The sequence below is a fragment of the Carcharodon carcharias genome, chromosome 8, assembly GCF_017639515.1.
Source record: "Carcharodon carcharias isolate sCarCar2 chromosome 8, sCarCar2.pri, whole genome shotgun sequence".
In the NCBI taxonomy this organism is placed as follows: Eukaryota; Metazoa; Chordata; class Chondrichthyes; order Lamniformes; family Lamnidae; genus Carcharodon; species Carcharodon carcharias.
Window position 1 is genome coordinate 174,030,662 of NC_054474.1, and position 24,247 is coordinate 174,054,908.

At 40.0% G+C, this 24,247-nt stretch overlaps 1 long non-coding RNA gene across 4 annotated transcripts in view; it reads right to left on the reverse strand.

The window, feature by feature from the left end:
* LOC121280886 overlaps nt 1-24,247 on the reverse strand; it is a 34,206-nt gene that overhangs the window by 2,814 nt on the left and 7,145 nt on the right. Inside the window, exons 2-4 of one of the 4 annotated variants that reach the window (XR_005943744.1) lie at nt 22,716-22,865; nt 11,485-11,553; nt 2,866-3,068 (exon numbers count right to left, since the gene is read on the reverse strand). This is a non-coding gene — a long non-coding RNA (uncharacterized LOC121280886). Of the gene's footprint in view, nt 1-2,865; nt 3,141-11,484; nt 11,570-22,715; nt 22,866-24,247 lie in introns of all 4 variants that reach the window. The other 3 variants (XR_005943746.1, XR_005943745.1, XR_005943743.1) reach the window with 3 other exon arrangements.

Consider the following 24,247-nt stretch of genomic DNA (forward strand, 5'->3'; position numbering starts at 1 on the left):
ATAATAAAATATCCCAAGGCACTTCACAGGAGTGTATTAAAACTAAATATGACGGAGATATTCAGATGACCAAAAGCTTGGTCAAAGAAGTAGGTTTTAAGGAGTATCTTAATGGCAAAAAATGAGGTAGAGAGATTTAGGGAGGGAATTCCAAAGCTTAAAGTCTAAGTAGCTGAAGGCATGGCCAATAGTTGAGCAATTAAAATCACGGTGATCAAGAGGTCAGAATTAGAATAGCACAGGTGTCTCTGAGGGTTGTGGGGCTAGGGGAGATTACAGAGATAGGGAGGGGCAATGCCATGGAGGGATTTGAAAATTAAGATGAGGATTTTAAAATCAAGAGGAGAAACTAGGGCTGTTTAAATTAATTCCCCTCCTGTCCATAACACAGTCATGTATTACAATCTCAAATCTGCTAACTTAATTTGAAATTTTTGTTATTTTCCTCGGTAGCAAGTATATAAAAAGGCAAATTCACCAATTATTGCAAATGTAGTTTCATCCTTCTCGCATCATACATATACTATTGTGCTAAAGGCAAAGTGAACTTCTTGTCCTTTAAAATAACACATCTATATTTACACCGGCACTCTGGAGTAGCTGGAGATGGAATTTGAGCCTAGAATCTGACAGCTTCTGTCCATCTAATTTCACCTACATGATGTTCCACTGGAACTGATATTGGGTGTATCATACTTCCGCCTTTCATATTTTTAGTCAGATACAAATGATGGGGATATATTATACAATTACCAATTGTGCCATAACTATATTCGAAACGCTATGAATTCCTGGTGTGCAGAGTTGCTAAAATGGCAAACACAGGATTTGAAACATCCCAGGGTACCTGGCCACCACAAAAAACATTTATTATAGAGGAGAAGTAGCTCCAACTATATCTCCCAATCAGCTAAGAATCTGTGCTCATCTCAGAACCAACATATCCCAGGCCTATAAAACTGGTAAATTTAGCCCTCATTTTCTGTCTGGAAAACATGCACATCAAGGATTAATTTCAACGCCAGTGTTACTTAGGCAAAGCGCTGTTCAAAAATGGAAGGCACAGGCACACACAACGTATGGAGATTAAAAATGTGGTACTAATACAGACTTTATGCAGAGTGTGTTCTTGACAAGGTCTGGAAGGATCAAGGGGTATGAACGGCAGATTTGTGACTTGAATTAAAGACGGAAAACTCTAGCTGCAGACATATGTCCAGTGTGTATGCTAAGATGTAGAAAGGACTGTTAATGCGGTGGCTCATTTTCAAGTTATGAGAAGGCCTCCTGTAACAGAATGGCACAATTTTTTCAAGCTGCCAGCTCTTTATGACAATCCAGCTCCTCTTGATTCTTCCCTTGCTGCATGGGGTTGGGAGGGGTGTGGGGGTCTTTCTCTGCAGCCTCCATTATGCTGCTTCTTTGCAAGGAAATGTTGCGTTGCATTAAAACAATCCTTGAAATTTTCATCAATGCTGTGTTGCTGAATGTCAAGGTCAATCCAAGCCCTGAATGACTGCTTTAATATGCCAATGTGCTGATATTTCTGGTGGGGGCTGTATACATCTCATTATAACCCTGAAATTCCATACAGTTTTCCCAATCTCATACAAAATCATTGAAGTGCTAAAAGCCATAGCTGCAGAGGATCCAGAGCTTTGAGTCAAAGGTATCCTGACTTGCTTCTCAGGGTTAAATGTTGGTGGAAGCACAGACTACCCTTAAATGATAGGATGATAATTTGCTGCTGGGAAAATGAGTATTTTGTAGTACATGGTGATTGCAGATGAGTTGATCATTGAGTGAAATCCTTTAAGATTCAAGTAACCTACAGACTTGACTATTGCAGTGCACTCATGGCTGATCTCCCACATTCTACCCTCCATAAACTTGAGGTCATCCAAAACTCAGCTGCCCATGTCTTAAGTTCCATTCACCTATCACACCCATGCTCACTGACTTACATTAGCTCCCGGTCAAGAAATGTCTTGATATTAAAATCCCCATCTTAGTTTTCAAAACACTCCATGGCATTGCCCCTCCCTATCTCTGTAATCTCCCCTAGCCCCACAACCCTCAGAGACACCTGTGCTATTCTAATTCTGACCTCTTGATCACTGTGATTTTAATTGCTCAACTATTCTTGGTGTATTTGCATTCACATGTATACATGAATACAGAAAAAAGCCACAGGCAAACGAAAGTGAAATCTGCATTAGAAATTGGTTTCAGATCTGGAGCAGTGTAATCTTCTCTGTCCTTTGGAAATATTTTTGTCATTTCTCTTCATAACTGAATGGCCTAAAAGGTCATTGTTGTTGCTGTTACATAATTCTTTTTCACCCTGTATATCTATTTTTGCCAGTCACCACAACCAAACACAGTTCTACACATATGTTCTACTCATGTTTCAGTATCAGTGTCACTTCCTTGGATTCATTAGGGCATATTTTCCTGAGTATAGGATCTCCAGGAGCACCTGAACAGGAGGCACAGTCAATTGGATAAGCATAATTTTGGGTCTCTGCTTCTATCAGTCTACCCATAGGGTCCTTAACTTTATTTGAGAAGGCACTGTATCCAAAGGAAGAACTGGTATTCCAATGAAGAGCTTTTGGTGCATTTATGGTGGAATTTTCCAGTCCACCCTCATGGTGGGTTTAATGGTCAGCAGGGGTGGAACAATGCAGCTGGAGTGGAAATATTTTATGCTGGCGGGAACCAATAGAAACCAAATAGTATCACACTGTTAATGGGATACAGATGAGGGCCGACCTGAATCATTCCCCCCTGTCCGATTGTACGTGTGATATCACACCGGTCTGGAATGCGAAGACAAATATTGCATATACATATTGGACTTACCTGCAAGGCGGCCTGAGGCAGCGGAGATTGGAAGGAAAGGTAGAAGCCTCCAGGAACCAGACCCCAGAACACCATGCGCAGCAGTGGGTAAGCATCTACAATGTGGATCCTCTAACTTCAGGACTTTCCAGGAGGTGGATCTTCTCCTTCAACTGTGGATGAGCTGATGTCCAGCCTCAGTTTTACAGTTTTGGTCTCCTTACCTGAGGAAGGATGTACTTGCTATAGAGGGAGTGCAGCGAAGGTTTACCCAACTAATTCCTGGGATGGCGGGACTGACATATGAGGAAAGATTGAGTCGGTTAGGATTATATTTGCTGGAGTTCAGAAGAATGAGGGGGGGGGGGGGGGATCTCATAAAATTTTAACAGGACTAGACAGGGTAGCTGCAGGAAGGATGTTCCCGATGGTGGGGGAGTCCAGAACCAGGGGTCACAGTCTGAGGATATGGGGTAGACCATTTAGGACTGAGATGAGGAGAAATTTCTTTACCCAGAGAGCCTGTGGAATTCTTTACCACAGAAAATACTTGAGACCAAAACATTGTATGTTTTCAAGAAGGAGTTAGGTATAGCTCTTGGGGCGAAAGGCATCAAAGGGTATGGGGAGAAATCAGGAGCAGGTTATTGAGTTGGTTGATCAGCCATGATTGTAATGAATGGCGGAGCAGGCTCGAAGGGCTGAATGGCCTACTCCTGCTCCTAGTTTCTATGTTTAGATATGGTGCCCAAATGTGAGCGCAGGATGTGCTCCATCCAGCCCACCCTGCTGTGCAAAATGTCAGGAAACCCCTGACTACATAATTAATTAGGCTAGCATCGTATGATACAATGCGAAATCCACGGCAGGAAACATTCCCTGTTCTCATCCCCGTCACGGGGCACTTAGTCCTGGGATGGAAAATTCCGCCCTATGATGACAGAATGATCCTCAACCAAACCCTGTCCTGGTATTGATCTGAGATAATGCGAGCTGCCCACATTAAATTAGGTGCTTAAAAAAAGTAAAAATGCTTTTTAATCCTCTGTAAAGTCAGGGTCGGTAAGACATTTGACACAAAAGTACTTCATCGATTTGCTGCTCTTCTACATTGTAAAAGGATAGTGCCTCCCAAACGTTTTGCTGCAGTAAAGACAGAACAACGTGGTGCATGACAGGGGTTCATATCAGAATCCCTCTTTACTTCTGATGAAGTGTCATGCGGACTGGAAATGTTAACTGTGTTCCTCTCCGCAGATACTGTCAGACCTGCTGAGCTTGTTTTTGTTCCCTCTATGTATGCTGTCAGGAAGAGGAAGAGCAGGAAGCACTTTTCAATTCAAGCTGGTACGATTAGGTGAGAAAAGATGGAATGGCTTCTCTTTTCCCACACCTCCTTTGACCGCAACAGTTTTTTGAAAAATAGATGTGCTTGCCAATTCAGTGAGTGTTTAACTGTTTACGTGCTATGACTGTAAAGGACAACAGACAGATTTCCTTGTTTTTTTTAAGGAAAAGAGGGTGGTTTTTGTTGTGCTACTTAAAATAATAAAAAACGCTCCAACTTTCAGGCACACACACACACACACAAAGCTCACACATACAAAAATAGGTTACAAAATGGGAGGATAGATTAACTGATACTTTTAAAATACAATAAGTTTAAAGTTATACGGTTCTCATGCGTTGATGACTTGGGTGGATCCAGGCTGAGCTCGATGGTCTTTTTGGTTTTGGTGTCAAGGTGGTTTAAAGATGTAGATGGACAATTTATCTGTTCTTCTGGAGGTAGCATTTGCTGGGTTGAGCTCTTTAAAAAATTTTGCATGTGGCACATAGTCAAACAGCAGACAGGTTTCAAGTTTCACCAAAGCTCCTTCAACGGCACCTTCTAAACCCACTATCATCTAAAAGGACAAGGGCAGCAGATAGATAGGAACATCACCAGCTGGAAGTTACCCTCCAAGTTACTCACCATGCTGACTTGAAAATATATTGCTAGCTCTTTCACTGTCGCTGGGTCAAAATCCTGAAACTCCCTTCCCAACAGCATTGTGGGTGTACTTACACTACATGGACTGCAGCAGTTCAAGAATGCAACTCACCATCACCTTCTCAAGGGCAACTAGGGATGGGCAATAAACGCTGGCCCAGCCAGTGAAGACCACATCCTGTGAATGAATAAAAAATAGATGGGGAGAGAGAGGAAGGCCAACACAGTAGCCTTGCCACTTTAATATCTTTTCTGTTTCTGGCCTGGAGAAAACAGTTTCTTAAAACACAAAAGAGTGTTAGCTGGCTTTTCACATGATCCTCCCTCTCAGCAAATGCCCAGTTCCTAAATATGGTCATGGCTAGTGTATTCCAGGTGGATGGTTTCGACTTGATTAGATTATGACTGGGTGAATTCTTTTACCGACCAGAGTTCATTGTCTGAGATGATTATTTCTAATACATCGTCCCCATCCAGGTGGTTAGATATTGTGAAGGGGTTAGGAGATTATCCCATTCTCACTCCTTCAAGGTAATTGTCTCTGCTGAGGTTTTCTAGACAGGTTGGCTCCACTTAATGGCTTTGGAATTTGTCATTTACAGTGATGCTAATATTCAGCTAGCTTGAATCTGCAGTTTCAAGCCACTGGAATTTTGCCTCAGTCTCTTTAAAATTCAATCAGTGGTTTCCAGCTAGTAAATCCATAAAATCATTTCCGATATAAAGCATGGCTTTGCAACAAAGCACATAAGACAAGCACCATAGGAGAGGAACATCAACTTAAGGTACCCAGTTGAGCAGGGTCATAGGCTATGATAGACATAATTGGGCTTTTGTAAGGACCAATAACTCTACTCTCAGGTTTAGTAGAGGAGTCATCAGAGAGTTACGTCACCTGATATTTGAAGATCTGAAATCATGCTCCTGAGTCTCTACTGGTGAGGATCTTTCTTGCCTGCTAAGAGCAGGTTAAGATCAGAACTGTGGGAAGACAGTGGGTGATGAGTAGTTTGGTTCCATTAAATTTTAATGGTCCATCTTCCTGGCTTCCCCAAGTTAACTGAATTAAAATAGTTGGCCTAAACAGACCCATCACAATTTGTACAATAAAGATAAAAGTGAATTAGTAATGTCAGCCTGTGTCTGAACTAGCCACTTTCATTTGGACTGGGTAATCATACAAAAAGATCACAATTGAAGGAGGGTGTTGCCAAATTTTGGGGCTGCACTAGATATTCTCCAAGGTTCAGGATCACTGGACACTACTATAATTGGACATGTTACCTTTGATTCAGGGATTTTTCTTATAAGGTTCCCTCTCATTTACCTCCTTAATCGAGTAAGAAGACTGAGCTTTCCTAACCTTTTCTTTTGATACAGTATTTCAACACTAGGGGTTAATCTCATTACCCTTCTTTGCATCACTTCAACGGCTTGCATGCTTCCTTTCTGCTTTGGCATACAGAAATAGAGTACACCAGGAATGGCCTGACCAAAGCACCATTCAACCTCAGGCTTGTATTCCACTGCTCTGGCAATGCAGTTCACCCTTCTTTTTGCTTTGTTGATAGCTGCATCACAATGATTTGACATTAGAGATATCAGACTCTCCTTGGCCAGTAAAACATCATTTATAAACTAAATATTAGTTAAAATTTTTGTTCTTCTAACGTGCAATCCCTTGAATTTTATCTGTCATAATTCTATTGAATTTTGTAAAGGTTTTTCTGTATTGCCTTGTGGCTTAATTAAAATTGAGAGTCACCCCTCTCTTCTACCCATTCACCTGCAAATATGTTTCTGAATCTAGGTCATTTATGTAGATTGGAAAGAATAGTGGTGCCAACATGAGCCTTGAGGCACTGTGCTTGGTATAATTTCCTAGTCTGATGTCACTTCTCAGGCCTTCTGTTTACCCTACTTCTTTTCTTTCAGTCAATTCCTTATCAACCTCCAAGCTTTACCTCAGATATCCAATAATTTAAACTCATGTAACAGCCTTTTATTTGAGACTTCATCAACGGTTTTCTGGAAGTTTGAACTCGCTACATCATTCGAATTAGCAACATCCACTCGGGATACCACGGTCTGGGAACTGGTCCACGCACAGTGCCCGTTTTTCAGGTTCTACTTCCATTCCAGAATCCAGCCCATGACCTGAACATTGGCGGCTCAGTGCAAACTCTAGATTCACTTACCCGAGCTTTGACGCAACACTAGTAGTGGGCTTGGTTGACCAAATACTCATTACTGGCTGGCTCTGATACCATATCAGCTCCATTATTATAATGAAGGCTCAAGCTCCAATACCAGAGGAACTTCAGGCCTTACTATTCAGACATGGCATTCCCTGTGCGCCCAAGGAAAAGTGCACCTGAATTTCTGGACTATTATCTCAAAAAGAGTTAAGGAAGTTGGTGAGGCATGATCTGCCCTGTCTGTGATCAGGTTAGTTGCCATTTACCAGTGATATAAAAATAGATCTAACACAATTCATCATAGATATTCCATGTACAAAAAGTTAACTTGATTTAGTTGAACCGGTGCCTTTATTCCTTGCAATAATCTGTGACAAAAATAGAAAATGCTGGAAAAACTCAACAGGTCTAACAGCATCTGTGGAGAGAAAGACAGAGTTAACATTTCAAGTCCGTGTGACTCTTCTTCAGGGCAATAATCTGTGTTACAAATTTTCAACTGCAGGGTTGTGGGGAGAGACTGAGGCAGAGATTTCTTTTCTCTGTGGGCTAAAAAATATCATACAAACAGAACAATTGGAATTGCTTGATGAATAATAAAAGTTACATCAAGCAGAAACTTTGGCTTTAGATTTTTGGGGTAAACTTTGGACTGTAATAGATTGGCCTTGCTTTTAGAGTCAGCTGTCTGGGTATACCAGCTTATGGCTGAGGACAGGAAGTTTATGGATAGATAAGTAGTGAATAAGCTAATCTAAGAATAACTTAGCCATTTAATAGAACATTACTAAAATGTGAAAAGAAAAATACTTGCATTTGTATAATGCTTTTCACAACCATCGGATATCCTTATGCGATTTACAGCCAATGAAATGCTTTTGAAGTGTAGTCACTGCTGTAATGTAGGAAACACGGCAGCCAATATGTGCACAGCAAGTTCCCATAAACTGCAATGTCAGAAGATACTCTGTTTTTGCGATGTTAATTAGGGGATAAATATCGTCCAGGGCACCAGGGATAACTCCCCTGCTTGTCTACAAAATAGTGCTTTGGGATCTTTTACATCCACTTGAGAGGGGGGGATGGGGCCTCTGTTTAACATTTGTTCCGAAAGATGGCAATTCCAACAGCTCAGCACCCCCTCACTACTGCACTTGAGTGTCTGCTTTATTTTTGTGTTCAAGTCCTGGACTGGGACTTGAATCCACAACCTTGTGATTTCAAGGTTAGAGTGCTATCAACTGAGTCACAACTGATATGTGATGTGAAAAATACTGATGTCAACAGTTTTCTTTAATCTCAGTGGGAATGCTAGTGTTCTGTTGATTGTGCTATTGTGTCTTAACCATTAAACCATAGGGTCAGTTACCTTTTTTGGAGTTCTGGTGCAATCTTTTTATTCTGTTCCAAATGAGAGTGCCAGCACTTATGTTTTTATTTAATATTTGTTTGGGGAGATTTTCACATGCCTAATTAAGTACTACATAAATATAATTAAAGGTGACTTTCAGTTTACTGGAGCATTTGAGTGCTACCCTATGTATGGGTGATTCCCCCAGCAACCTCTGGGAAGTTTCAAAAGTTGATCCACTCCCAAGCAAGGGTTTAATTGTGCCTGTTTACAGATTCCATGGTATGGTTTCTAAAAGGCTCCAGTTGCTTAGTCTGTGTGGCATTGTTTATAGTACCATGCTTACAATGGAGGCATTGAAAATACTTGTAGGCTTTTCTTCATTCTGTAACTACTCTGGCCACCAAGTGGAAGAAGTACAAGTTCTTTTTGCTTTGCTTCCTTTGATATTTTATATCTCTCACCAATAAAATGGTGTTTAAACTGTTAGGAGATCCTTCGAAAGGAACGTGTCCAAGCAGGCAATGAACTCCTATGTGCTTTCCATTATCTATCCATTAGTTTCCATTACCTCTATCCATTACTTTCCATTATTGTAATAAACATGCTGAACTTACTATAGGGTAACGGTATGAAAGTTTAACAAATATCTGAAATTTCTTTCCATCTTAACATGGTGGGGGGGGTTACCATTTCACAAATTTTGAAGCTTAATTATGTTTAAGCCAAAAACTGAAAGAATATATCTCATAATATTATTCTGGGATTTATTATTTTGTGAAAATCAGAGGCTGTTACTCCTTTGCAGCGTCTAGCAGGTAGAACTGGTAAAGGGGAATAGTTCACCTCCTGTCACTCAGCTTGGGACTGTGAAACCTCACTGATGAGATGGGGAAATAATTTTAAAAAAGGACGATTTAAGTAAATTGATAAGAAAATATGGAGAGCTGCATTGTTTTTTATTTTATAATTAATATTTCAGCAATGATCAGGAGACAATATTTACCGTGTTAATACTATGCACTCAAAAAGGAATCAATACTTATATACCTAGAGTCCATTATCCCATTTTAAATCTAATGCAAACACAACAGCGACGGAGTTTAGTTTTTTATCATGTCATGTAATGAGTTAGGGACCTGTAAGGTAAGCTTGTGCTTCCATATTTCAACGAAGCAGGAATGGGTGCCTCGAGGGTAAATGCAGCGTGTTGTGTAGAACTGGGTCACTCTGAGCAGAAAGATTGCAGATTCAATCTTCTGCCTATGCTGAATTTGTTGATCTCAGCCGGAGCCGGTGAAGGCATGAAAGCTCTTCTAGACTGAGAACATACAGCAGCCAGTGTCCCTGTCCCTGACTTTTGTCTAATGGTTCCTGCTGGAGGTGTATTGTGCAGATGACAGCTATAAACATAATTGGGATTAAATATGATGGCATTCTCCACAATCAAATTGTCTGCCAAAATGCATTGTCCAGGCTCAGATGCTTCAACAAGATATTACAGAACTCTACCCCACTTCATTCCCTCTTGCCAGAGACTAGCAGGCAAAGCGAGCATGCAGCTTTGTTAGGGTTGCAGGCTTACGCAACAGTGGACAGCAAACTGTGATATGTTGCAAATATTTCCAGCTCCAATCTGAAAGGAGCCTGACCCATAAAAGTTCATTTCCATAGTCATCTTCACAGCAACTGGCAATGTAATCCAATGTGGCTGCAGCAATTGGAAAATTTCAGTGATGACCTCCTTAGTGAAACACACTGGGGTTTAGACAGGAGAACTGAAAAACATGAGCAGATAAGGCCTTCTGCTGAGAGCCTTGCACCTCCCCCTCCTCCCTCTTCCAGCAAATTGTCCTGCTCTGCATGGAGTTATAAAATCTTATTCATAATTCATATGTTTGAGAGGTATAACTTTTATTTTTAGGAATTAAAGTGTTAAATATAAGATAAATGGAAACACGGTTAAGAAAATGGCATGCATGTAATATCTATATATACACAAAAAAATGAAACAAGCTTGAGCTAATTACAATTAAAAGGTAATTTGTGTTCATCTTACAAGGTTAGAGATAGAAGTGTAAAACTTAGACAATGAATGACCCATCTCTGGACTTGTAATGGAGCCAGAAGGTTACTTCAATTAAAAATTTAAATTATTCACATATTTCCAGATCAAAGAAAGGTAAAACCAACTTATAAACAAAGCGGGGTTCCATATTAGGACCCAGAAGGTCTGGAGAGAGGGCAATCATATCCATTAGAGATATAAATTATTCACATGGGTTCGAAAATCAAAGAATTGTGTTGAAGATAAAAAGATTTACATTTCTGTTTGGAACATCCCAGGTATGCCACATTGTCATGAGGATGGGCTGTGGTGGGAGGGATTAGAAAGTTTCTGTTGTTTAACTAATCTGTGCATGTGCTTGCTCACAGAAGCAAGCAGCCAGTCAGCTTGGAACAGGAAGAGAGGAAGCATCTACCAGGAGCTGAGAATCAGCTGTGGAGCCGGCAGCTGTACAGAAGCTGTGGTAACATAGAAGGCCATTAAGAACCAGGAGTGTTCCTGCTATTTAAATTACTAAGCAAGGAGTCAGTGACGCCCACGCTTGAACTGAAGAGTCCACAGTCTATGAGGTCTTTGAAGAAAATTGGAGGATCAGTTATTGAAAAGCTAATGGAAGGATCTCCATAAAATTTCATACCTAAGAGAATAACTGGAACACTGAAGATAAATCAAAGTGACATTTGGAGTGCTATAGCATATGTTTAGGTTGGTCCCAGGAAAAGTGAGTGAACCTTCAAGATTCTTGTAACATATAAGGGAACTCTTGGAATGGAAGTGGGGGGGGGGGGGGGGGTGAGTAACAAGTAGAACCGAGTTTATAGCATAACTCTTTATAACTGATAGTATGTTAGTGGGGTTTGTTTTGTTTAAAAATGTGAAATCTTATGGTGTAGTTCTGTCAGTTAATTTCTGGGTTTTCAGGTTTCTCTCTAAACATTAAAAGGTCTCTAAAAGGATCATAACAATGGCCTCCACTCATTCTCTAAATCACACTCTATTCCAAGTGGAAGGCCTACAAGTGCACCCATACCTGGGAGGAACTGTATGTGCAGGATCCTTGAAGTCGGCAAAAAGTACTTCAGCACGACCACACCATTCCCTGTAGAATTCTGAAACTTAAAGTAACTATGAAATGCACCAAAATGTGTGAAATTGTAGCAACAGCCATAACAAATAAACCAGCAGCTAACTTGTAATTAGTTGATGATCCTTTTAAATAGCATTGGTGGAGTGGTCTTTGCTGCTGTATAATGTGCGTTCAGCTGTGTATGCTTAAGGAAGGGCTTCAAAATGGCAGTGCCAGTGTCAAATCAATTTGGAGGTCATGATCTACCTGCTGTGCACACTTGTAGCAGGTGTTCACTAATGTCTGTATCAAGGTGTTTTGGGTATGCTTTACATCACAGGCATGAGTACAGCAGTACAGATGGCATTTTTCCAGCTGAAACAGCACTCAGTGCCCCAAAAAACAGGCATGTGAGCCTAATTTCTCACCATTGGGTTTTTTAAATTCTTTCACAGGATGTGGGTGTTGCTGGCAAGGCCAGCATTTGTTGCCCATCCTTATTGCACCTTGAACTGATGGCTTACTCAGCCATTTCAGAGGGCCGTTAAGAGTCAACCACATTGTTTTGGGTCTGGAATCAAATGTAGGCCAGACTGGATAAGGGCAGCAGATTTCCTTCCCTAAAGGACATTAATGAACGAGATGGGTTTTTACGACAATCAATGATAGTTTCACGGTCACCATTACTAAGGCTAGCTTTCACTTCCAGATTTATTAATTGAATTTAACTTCCACCAACTGCCATGGTGGGATTTGAACCCAAGTCCCCAGAGTATTAGGCTATACCTCTGGATTAGTAGCCCAGTGACATTACCATTACACCACCCTTATTTAGGGCATCAGAGAATAAGGAAAAGCACAGCAGTCTTTTCACAGTGTTATGATTATGTTGCACGTTTCATCTACCAGAAGCAAATAATTAATGTTACAGCTGCTTCAAAGAATGTTTTTTTTCTACATTTGTCAAAATGTTTCACTCAATTGACCCTAACAGTCAGTGCACATTTGTATTAGCAACACCTGTCCTGCTCCTGTCATTAAAGCTTGGCTGAACTTATTTTACATAAAAGCTGTGGTTATTTTCTGCCTAGTTTATATCCCGATTCCCTTCCTTTAATCCAATTCAGTATTCAGCAGATAAATGTTGTGGCCGCCTTTGTGCTGAATTATAAGGATCAGTTTTTTGAGGCTGTACAAGAGGTGCAGAGCCTTCTCCAGAGGTAGGCTTAGGCCATAAAAATGAGCTTGACAAGGGTGCCTGCCTGATTTGCTGTGCATTGCATTTTTCAAACACATGGGCCAGAACCTTCTGCTCGGTGTGTGGGAGCGGGCCCCGCACGCCGACGTCAGGCATGCATCCCGACATCACTGCACGTCATTCCGATCTTCAGTTCGGTGGGAGTGCACCAGAATCAGCTGTACGCCCGCCAAACTGTCAAAGGCCTGTTAAGGCCGTTAATAATATAACTGAAGTAATTGTCAGGGCTGCCCGTCCAACCTTAAGGTTGGCGGGCAGGTGAAGAGCCCAGGCGGCCTTCGCATTTTTCATGGAATCTCATCCACGGACGGGATGAGGTTACATGAAGGGTTTATTAAATTAATAAAATGTTTCAAGAAAATTGATAAAACATGACCCAACTCATGTGGCAATGTCACATGAGGTGACATGTCTGAATAATTTTATTCATTCTTTTTTCAATTTTTGATAATGAAATTAATCTCCCTGAGGTAGCTGCGTGCCTCAGGGAGATTTCTGCACTCTTTCACGCACATGCGGGAAAGAGCGCAGGCCCCGCCTCTCCCTCCTTCCCCAGCGCGCACAGGTAGCTCTGAGTGCTTCTAGGTGTGTGTCACACTGGGCAGGACTTAACTGGCCTGCCCACGTAATATGACAGCATGCAGCCGATCGCCTCCGCGCCCGCCCATGCCCGCTCCCAATGGGGAGAAAATACTCCCCATGATTTCAGGAATCAAGAATGGGGCTGCTGCTCAGGCAAAGCACAGGTCTCATTAACATTGAACAATTATTAAAATTAGATCCCATGGCAAATTTCATAACTTGGAGTGATAGACTACCCACAGCTTTCATATCACCCATGTTCAATGAATGCAAGAGGATTCTTTAACCTGGCTTGCTGAAATACTTTGTGTTTTTGAGTTGCTGTTGAAAGTTTTTTTTCCGTAATTTTGAAAATTTTGCTGTAATTGCTCCATTCATTTAAATAGATCCACATAAATTAATGAGATAGGGATCCCTTTGAACAGTCCCATAATAGTATGATTTGCACAAGGTAGATAAATTCAGATGGTTAGAAATTTGAAATTTTTTTTCTGTATCTGTTGCTACCCCAGAACCCATATTTATAAACCTTCTACATGTACCAGACATGTTACAGAGACCCATCTCGTTATGCCTGCTTTGTAAAACTGGATGTCACAAAGTTGTATCAAGATGTTTCAGATCTTATCTACAGAACAAGTATGGCTCTTCCCACAAAATTGAAAATGACCACATCATGATGATTCTAACGCTGCAGGATCCTTCTGAGCCACATGAAACATATGCTACTCCAGGAAATCTGTATCAATTCTTATATACTCCTATTTGATATTTTCTGGAGGCACAATAGTATCAGATTGGTGAAATGGGGATACTGGATTTTTCACCAACCAACCCTGCCATCAAATTGTGCATAAACAAAGTTCTCTATCAAAGCTTTTCATGTACCAGTAGCCTTTTCAAGTTAAGCAGAAGGATTCCTGTCACGAAAGCCCTTAGCACTTCCGGAGGTGAGCTCACCCCCACTTTTGCCATTTAAGAAAACCAGAGATATACTGTCAATTATCTCCATCACTACGCCCCACCAACCTCTTTTGCAAAAGGTGCTGCACCTCTGACCTTGACCTTTTATGTACCCTCATTCCCTTCACCCTCATTTAGTGTCAGAGCTGCTTGAGACTGGATCCAATGAAAACTAATGCTAATAATTCTTTTCCTAGGAGGAAGTATATCCTCTGCACTATGCCTGTTTCAAATTTTAGAAATTTCCTCTGGGAACCTCCAGTATGCCGAGAACAGAAGTATCTTGCTGCTGCAGAAGAGACTGGTCCTTTGAGCCAGGGTTGGACCACATTATATGGATTGTTTTTACTTATCAGACCAACAGACTATCATTTTTTGTTTTTACATGCATCAATACACCACTTGGTCAACTAATAAATATCTATTTTTGAAAATATGTTGAAAAGATCCAATGTAATGGCAGAACTAGATTAGACGTTAGGGAGGTTCACTGTTTGCAGGAAATAGTGGACCTGTGGGACAGCAGGTTGCTGGCTTATGTAATGGACTCTGATTAATTGATTCCTTCGAATGTGAACTGGACTGGTTTCTGGCTGTGTGGAGATCTCTTTGTACAAGAGGTAGCTACCTGTCAATGTTAATAAGGGCCAGAGGTCTCCTGGACTAGTATTTGATTGCCCAAAAGGATTGGAGGGGAATTTTTCATCCCTCTCCTTAATTGTCCTTAGTTTTTACCTTTCTTTGGCCTCTCAAAAGGCTTCCAAGTGAATGCATTGTGATACTCAAAGCATCACAATTGTATGGGTCAAATTGGCTGGGTCTGTAGGTACTTTCCGGTTCATTATTTTGCATATGTTTGTATCGATGATCATGAGTGTGCAATCCATAGCTACAGCTGCTTTTTAATCCATTTCTCTGGAAATGTAATGATTTGAGAGAGAAATTTATTCACTGGTTGCTATCAGAGTGCAGTATTAAAAATTTATCGCTTGGTGGCAGAAGATGAGAGTTAGGGTAAAGGCTAGGGTTATGAATGAGAATAATTGTAGGAGATCTGTTAGATTGAAATGCTATTAGGTGCAGTGTTAGATGTTTCAAAAAAGAATAAATGGGCCTTTTTGAAAAAAAATAGCAGATGCACAATTCCTTTTGTGAAAGATCATAAAAATCTACAGGAACCACAGCTATCAGTTCAGGAAGTTTCTGTCATTAAGGACATTTTTTAAGAGATGTTGCACTGGGAAGAGCATTAGTTGTTTTGTACGTTGGAGCATTAATGTGTGGCAACGCAAACAGAAGTTTAATTTCCCCATACAAATTACTGTGGACAGTAAAAAGGATTGCACGTCATTATGAGACTACTATTGCAATGATCCTAGCCAGATTAAGGATGGCACTGTCAGAAGCATGTGAATAACCTGCTCATCCACATGGGGTACATGCCCGGCAAAAGCCTACACAGGAAGAAAAGCAACAAAAAAAGTGACTTCATACTCTCACATAGAAAATTAAAACAGATGATGTGCCAGGCATGTTGTCCCAATTTCTTCCAGTCCCAAATAATTTAACTTAGTGGAAAAGACATAAGTTGAAAAGTGGCAGGAATAATATAGCACTAAAATTAGCAGCACTGCAGTCTGCAAAATCACAAGTAACTAATAAAGCTGTGTTACTTCAATATTTTGTCTTATTCTTAAAATTATTACACAAAAAAAATCCTTCTTGTACAGCATTTTGGTAGACAGGCATTCTGTGTAATGAGGTGTTATGAAGAGTTCAGGGGACTAAGGCTTCACACTATATATTTTCCCCTGAACAAAAAGGAGCTACCAGGGCAGTATCACAGAAACTTGAACCCAATGACCCCTGTGGGCTGCTGAGACCAAATTCAACGAAAACTATACAAAGGCCATCTGCATTTTATAAGTCAGGCTGGTCAACCAGAGCCTATCCATCTTCTAGGACAAAGGGCCCTGCAACTTTCCTTTCAAGTCTTAATGGTTGGAATGTTTCACCATCTTGGGAACTTGGGGGATACACACGTTGTCAAAGACACTGAAGAGGTGAGAGTTATGTAACATGGAATCCTCTAGCTTGTGTAACCAGTAATATTGCTTTGCTGTACTGAAAACCCTCATCTACCTTTTTGCAGATGGAATTCTTGGCCCCATCTACAATGCTTCTACTGGAACCTCTGTGCTATTACCTACAAGACTGATTCACCTCTGCATGCCCATCACCTCATGTGAAGTTACTATCCATTACAATCAAGCCAGGGGATCAACCCTGGTTCAATGAAGAGTTCAGGAGGACAGCGCCAGGCATACCTAAAAATGAGGTGTCAACCTGATGAAGCTAAAAAACAGGGCTACTTGCATGCCAAACAGCATGAGCAGCAAGTGATAGAAGTAAGCAATCCCACAACCAACGGATCAGATCTAAACTCTGTAGTCCTGCCACATCCAGTTTGTGAACGGTGGTGGACAATTAAACAATTCACTGGAGGAGGTGGCTCCATAAATATCCCCATTCTTATTGATGGAGGAGCCCAGTACAGCAGTGCAAAAGATAAGGCTGAAGAATTTGCAACAATATTCCGCTAGAAGTGCTGAGCAGATGATTCATCTCAGCCTCCTCTGGAGGTCCCCAGCATCACAGATGCCAGTCTTCAGCCAATTCAATTCAATTCACTCCACGTGATATCAAGAAACTGCTAAAAGCACTAGATACTGCAAAGGTTATGGGCTCTCCCAAATTCCAGCAAAAGTACTGAAGACTTGTGCTCCAGAACTTGCTGCGCCTCTAGCCAAGCTGTTCCAGTACAGCTACAACACTGGCATCTATCCAGCTATGTAGAAAATTGCCCAGGTATGTCCTGTATACAAAAAGCAGGACAAATCCAACCTGCCCAATTACCGCCCCATCAGTCTACTCTCCATCATCAGTAAAGTAATGGAAGGGGTCATCAACAGTGCTATCAAGCGGCACTTGCTTAGCAATAACCTGCTCACTAATGCCCAGTTTGGGTTCTGCTAGGACTGCTCAAATGCACTGCCGGAATTCACCAAGGCTCCTTAGACAGCATCTTCCAAACCCACAACCACTACCACCTAGAAGGACAAGGGCATCAGATAGATGGGAACACCACCACCTGGAAGTTCCCCTCCGAGTCACTCACCACGCTGACTTGGAAATATATTGTCGTTCCTTCACTGTCAGTGAGTCAAAATCCTGGAACTCCCTTCCTAACAGTAATGTGGGTGTACCTACACCACATGCACTGCAGCGGTTCAAGAAGGCAGTTCACCACCACCTTCACAAGGGCAACTAGGGATGGGAAATAAATGCTGGCCCAGCCAGCGAAGCCCACATCCCATGAATGAACAAAAAAAATCAGTCAACTCCACTGGTACAGTGAATTATACACCATTGATTTTCAACCTGCTGACCACTGTGAAGGGATACTCCATTGGACTTTGATTCTGGACTCCGGACATGCGTAAAAAAGTAATTCTTTTCTCTGTGGTCTTTGCCCTGTAAATCTTTTCTCTATCCCTCTTATACTGTGAGAGTGCACAGGGAGGTATGTGGTGATCCACCTCCCGTGTTTTGAATGTGTGCAAATAAACTAATCCTTTGAATTCACCCTATCATGAGTGTGCTGTGGGGTTATTAATAGAAATTGGATCACACCAAAACTGAGGGGGAAGCAAATCAAAAACACCTTCTGTTTATGGCAGGTGGCGAGAGAAATAATCAGAGCAGTTTAAATTAACGCCCCTCTTGTCCATAACAGGGTGGAATTCTCTAACACTTCATGTTTTGAATATCCAGTCTCAGTCCATCAGTTTGGATGAGGAGCTATTGAATGCAGGCAAGATACTTTTGAGCGAAAAAGAGAACTTGGAGGGTGAATTAACTTGTCATGCTCTTAAACCAACCATAGCAGATGGTTTCAAGGCAGCATAAACTGGGGCATGAGAAAAAAAAAAATCTGCCTGTCTGCTCTAAATGGAATTACATAAATGTAATGCACAGAATGGGATGGGAACAATGTTAAAAAATTATGATCCAAAATTTTAGGTTAAAAATGGTCTTGAAACTGATGCCCTGGATTCATCTCGAGTAATTAATTGGGTTGCTGGTTCTGATTCTTGATATGAAGTATAACAATGTCAGAATACTTTTTAAAACGGAAGCAGATAGAAAAATATATCTTTTTAAGTTTAATTTATTAAATGTTTCAATTTAATATTTCAAAAACTGATTTGATTTGAATCACAATTTCTGATAAGTCTCAGGAGTTTAACAAAAATGATTTCCTGGTAACACAGCTTTAAGTAATATAAAGAACAAGCAGGCTGCAGATCTGGGGCACTACAGCTCATTGATAATTCACAAAGTGTGCCATTTTTGGTTGACTGTAAATCTGCGACCAACACTGCAATTTATAACATAGGGCTAAACACTATTCCCTTATTCCGAAGTATAATTTACGTCTTTCTGCACTGGATACAGCGAGTAATAGTCTTGGAAAGTGCAATACATTATGGGTTATGCACATAATGTGTAAAAATGCACTACTTTGGCACATGACATGGCAAAATTGCAAATCTATTAGGAAGTTATGAAATGAAAATTGCCAATTTTCAACTCCGTTGTTTCTACTGTTCTGAATAAAAGGCTTTGGTTTTTAAATTTTGGCAAAAGCATAAGTAATGCTCAAGTATTGGTGGATTTACTTTGATTGTACTTCTGAAGTCAGGCATCCCGTCGAATTTAGAGCTTTCACAGAATCTGACAGGTGCGGTTTAGAAATTTATATTCAGGGCAAATAATTAGTTGTTACTCAGATTCACTCACAAACCAACATTTTCACTGCTGTGGGAACTTTTCATGCAAAACTGTGGTATTGTGAATGTTGTATTAATTTAAAGGTGCTATATAATCCAAGTTATGATTAGGGGACGTGGAGAATGTCAGTGCATTCGCTAAAGCTATTCCTGACCTTTATACCCTCCAATTACCCTTTCTGAGCTGGGACCCCTGTTAATCCTTCCCCAACCTACATAATGTTGCTGCCTACCTAATTGGAAAGAATGCTTGAGAAAAATACGATAAAATGTTGGACACATACAAAAAGATCATGAGAAAGTTTCATAAAAGTGTAAAAGCAGCAGAAAAATGGCTCTAATTTTTTGGACCTGGTTAACGTTACAAGAGATCAACTAGTAACAATTAAGGAATGATTCAGTCCTTAAAATATGGTTAGGAATGACAGTTTGGGCATCTGATTGTAACCATTAGCTGTGTTTGTCTTAAACTAAAATAGAAGGGCATAACCCACAGTTCTTCTAACAATTATCATTCAAAAAAAAAAGCTATTTTGTTTAATTGGAAGTGTATTGTATATTACTGAATGCTCGTCAGTAATAACAGCACTATTTAAATGTGCTTTTTACTGTGCAGTCATCATGATTCTACCCTCTGTCAATTTTCAAGACCAACTGAAGATTTAAGGATCTTTTCATTCAACATCAATACAATAAGTTCTTCCATAACAACTAAGTCACCTATGATATCAAACAATATATGCTAGATGCATATTTTTCAATTTTGCATTGCACATTTGCTTCAAAATACAAACCAAAAAGGCAGCGGTGCACTAACTCACTGCTGCCCAAGATTACCAATGAAGTGATTTCTTTATGTTGTCCAAAGGAGGTGTGATACTTTCCCAGATGGAGGGACAGAAAAAAAGATTTTAAGAGACCCAGTCAAAAGCTGAGACCATTCTGCTTTTTGCAATTGGTGAAAGGTGGAAGTAATGAGTAGGAAAAAAGCTACAAAAGCATGTTGCATATAAATGGCACAAAAATAAAAAGCATTTATTTTGAGGTCAGTTTACTAAATGTTCCATTTTAGTACTACATGTCTAAAAATAAGATTTAGAGCATAATTTTCAATAATTGTGCAGTTCAAAGAGAAAAATGTAAAATCATAGTGCTTTGAATGGCCTCAATGGTAAAAAGCAGATGCAAACAGGGCTGATATCATGGTTGGTTTGATTTAAGGGAAATTGGCAAAAATAAATTAGAATTAATTGTAAGTCTGAAATTGTAAATTGTCAACAAGTGGCTGCATTAAGCAGTTAAGATGTTAGTGCATTTAAAATGATCACGTCCACTGATTTACATATTTTCACACAAAAATGGATGAAATCATAGAATGCATTCTCCAAAACTTTGGTGAAAATCTTAGAACAGTTCACAAAAACATAATTTAACTTACTAAGTCACTGTAAATCAATGATCATGCACTGTAAATTATGTTTGCGTTCATGCTCAAGAGAATTGGCAGATGGTACAGACTCCATCACATGGCTAAACACCTACAACAATCACACTCTATAATGTGAAAGGAATACTAAACCAATTTATCTTAGTTGGAATAGAACCAGGCCTTTGAACTAAACAGCAGTCAGTATGTTCATTATACCAAGAAAAAGCATCCTGGAACTCTGGAAATGTCCTGTAACATTCTGCTCAATGTTTCAAGACAGAGTAAAAGTATCCTTTTAATTCCTCATATACATGGTGTATTGCAGAGATTGTAGACATTTCACATAATCTTGTAAGATTTATTGAAATTTCAAAAGATCTTGGAATTTTTGCAATGGGGATGTGTTATGCATTCAAAATCATATTTTCAGGAGACATTCTGATGAATAAAAAATTAGATACCAAACATTAAATCTTACATTAATGACATCCACATATCAACTAGAATAATAATCATAGGGGACTTCCCTGAAAGATCTACCTATTCTTTATGCATCATTGGTGCTCTCTTCTACAGCCTCAGAAAACAACCATTTTCTGCTTAAGAAATCTACAAAGGTGACCTTCACTGTGCTCAGCAATAACATGCAGGCTATTGCATGTGCAACAGCAACTGTGAGATCAAGGCCAATAGCCTTCTGCTTCTAGAATGCTGAACATTCAGAAAAAAAAAAATCTTTTCTTCCTTGACACCAGCATTGTTTCATGCAACATTCACAAATTTTCATCATTTCACATATAAATATATTATTTTGTGACTGATTTTTGGTCATTTTTTACTTTCCATGAAGCATCTTTCCTTAAATTTTCTCTCCATTAATTAACTCATGCGTCTCTCTTAGAAACATCACAATGGGCACAAACAAGAAAAATAAGAAGGTGTCCATCCGGATAGTCCAAAATACCATAGGCTATTGTTTCAGTCATATCCCTCTCTCTTACCTTGCAAGCCAAGACCTCAACCATTGTAAAACATTTCCATAGGCAGTTATCAGTGTTTTTAGTCATCTTGTAAGGATGCACCTATGCATTGGAACACTCTAAACTAAATTTAATACTGGCCTCTGGTAAACATCTCTGCTAGGGAGTGCTAAGATTTTCACCCTTTCATTGTAGCTACTGGGCTCATGTGCGATGTGAACCATATGATGGCAAGACAGAACTTAATGCCCACCCCTAAGTGTTCCAAGGGCATTAAGAGTCAGCCATTTAGTATGGAACTGGAACCACTTGTATGGCAGATTGAGTAGGGGTGACAGCTTTCCCTTCTTGTGAACCACATGGGTTTTAATGACATTCTGGCAATTTTCATGGTTGCTTTCCAGTACAGTCTGCAAATCACAAGTTTTGAAAAAAATTAAATTCACAATATACCCTGGTGGGATAGACTCATAACTTATGGGTCACACTAGTCCAGAACTATAACCATGAGGCTACTTGTACTCATGCTAATGGCCACTTATGTGCCATGAGGACCGTATGTTTCAACTCTTTAAGAGCTTGCACTGTTCTGTGCTTTATTTTACACTTTCTATGGTGTAATGTATTTTATTTCTTTGAATAAGTTTTTACCTTTATCAAAACTGAAAGCTCATTTTTATTATTTTTGTCATTCCTGTGTTGTTTTGCTGACATTTCCAAAATTTAGCCCCTCAGTTTTGGTGTGATCCAATTTCTATTAAAAGCTCAGTAGTAGCATTCCCCTCTCCAAGTCAGAAAGTTCATGAACCCGAAAACCAATTCAGATCTTGAGAACGTAATCTAGGCTAGTAATGAAGGAGTGCTGCATTATGAAATGTGGTGCAATTCATCTGAAATGCTAAATACAGGCCCCTTCTGCCTGCTAAGGTGGGTGTAATAGATTGGATGTCATTATTCAGAGAAATCTATGTATGTTTTCCTGGTATCCAGGCCAACAATTATCCCCTCAAAATGGCCACTAAATTAACATTTCTCTCATTTTAAAAATAAAGCAAATTTGTGTAATTTAAATCTTTACACAATAACATTGTATTATATTCAAATGTGTTCTACGGGTTGAAGAGATTTACCCTCATTGCATCACATTACTGCAATATGCCTTGTCTTAGAACGTCCTGTCAAATGTCAAATTCTGGGCTGATAGAGGATTGTCCACAAATGAGAGTGAGCTGGTAAAATAGGTGGCTGATCAGTCCACTTGGCGCAATTGTACTTTTTTCCTATTGGGTTAAAATTAATACAGTTCATGATTTGCAACAATCTCCAAAACAAAAGGCTTCGTTAATATGCTATTTAAACAGACATATTTTAAATTCATAAGAATCTGTTCACATTACGTCCCTTGAATTCTAAAACAGAATGGGAATAACATGAAAAAGAATGCATTACAAGCTTAATACAGTGCTGTATTTGGTAATTAGAACACCTAGAAGAACTAGGGCAGCAGATGCATGGGAACACCACCACTTACAATTTCCCAACCAAACCATCTTGACATGGAACTTTACCACCATTCTTTCATCGTTGCTGGTCTCCCTGACAGCACTGTGGGTGTACCTACGCCACATGGACTGCAGCAGTTCAAGAAGGTGGCTCCCCGCCACCTTCTCAAGAACAGTTAGGGGTGGACAATACATTCTGGCCTTACTAACGCTGCTCGCATCCCACGAATGAATAATGTTTCTGCCAAGGTTGCAATGCACAGCAATCTTGTAACTTGAATAGGGATTTCCTACGAACAATGATCTCCTGTAGAATGTAGATACCAGATACAATGCGGTATACTATAAGACCATAAGACATAGGAGCAGAATTAAGCCATTCAGCCCAATGAGTCTGCTCCGTCATTCAATCATGGCTGATAAGTTTCTCAACCCCATTCTCCCACCTTCGCCCTGTAATCTTTGATCCCCTTACCAATCAAGAACCTATCTATCTTGGGCTTAAATACACTCAATGACCTGGTCTCCACAACCTTCTGTGGCAATGAATTCCATAGATTCACCACCCTCTGGCTAAAGAAGTTTCTCCTCATCTCTGTTCTAAAAGGTTTTCCCTTTACTCTGAGGCTGTACCGTTGGGTCCTAGTCTCTCCTACTAATGAAACATCTCCCCCAAGTCCACTCTATCCAAGCCGTTCAGTATTCTGTAAGTTTCAATCAAATCCCCCCTCATCCTTCTAAACTATATATAAATTATACCAAAGAGATTCATAGAGACTACAGTTCAGTCTCAAGGAATTGTGAATGTGGCAGGTCAACACATGAGCTCACATTGCTTATTAATACTTCTAGCAGATGCAGTGTGTAAGGAATATATGGATTTTTAAAAATTGGAAGGTCATTGAATTTTTGTCTCTCTCCCTTGAGTTTTTTTTAAATGCTACCATCTCACTTAGGTCTTTTCAAAAAATAAATGTCTTCAGCTAGATGACCAGTGGGGCACCTGTTGAGAGAAGAGTTTTGTTTATTTGAGCGAAAGAAAAAACATAAAGAAAAGCAGGCTACGGCTCCTGCTGATTGGTTGAAAACAACTGGGCTAGGAAAAGTTCTCTCTGGGCATTTTATTTTGAATTCAGTCAGCCTTGGAAGCAGACTGTGAA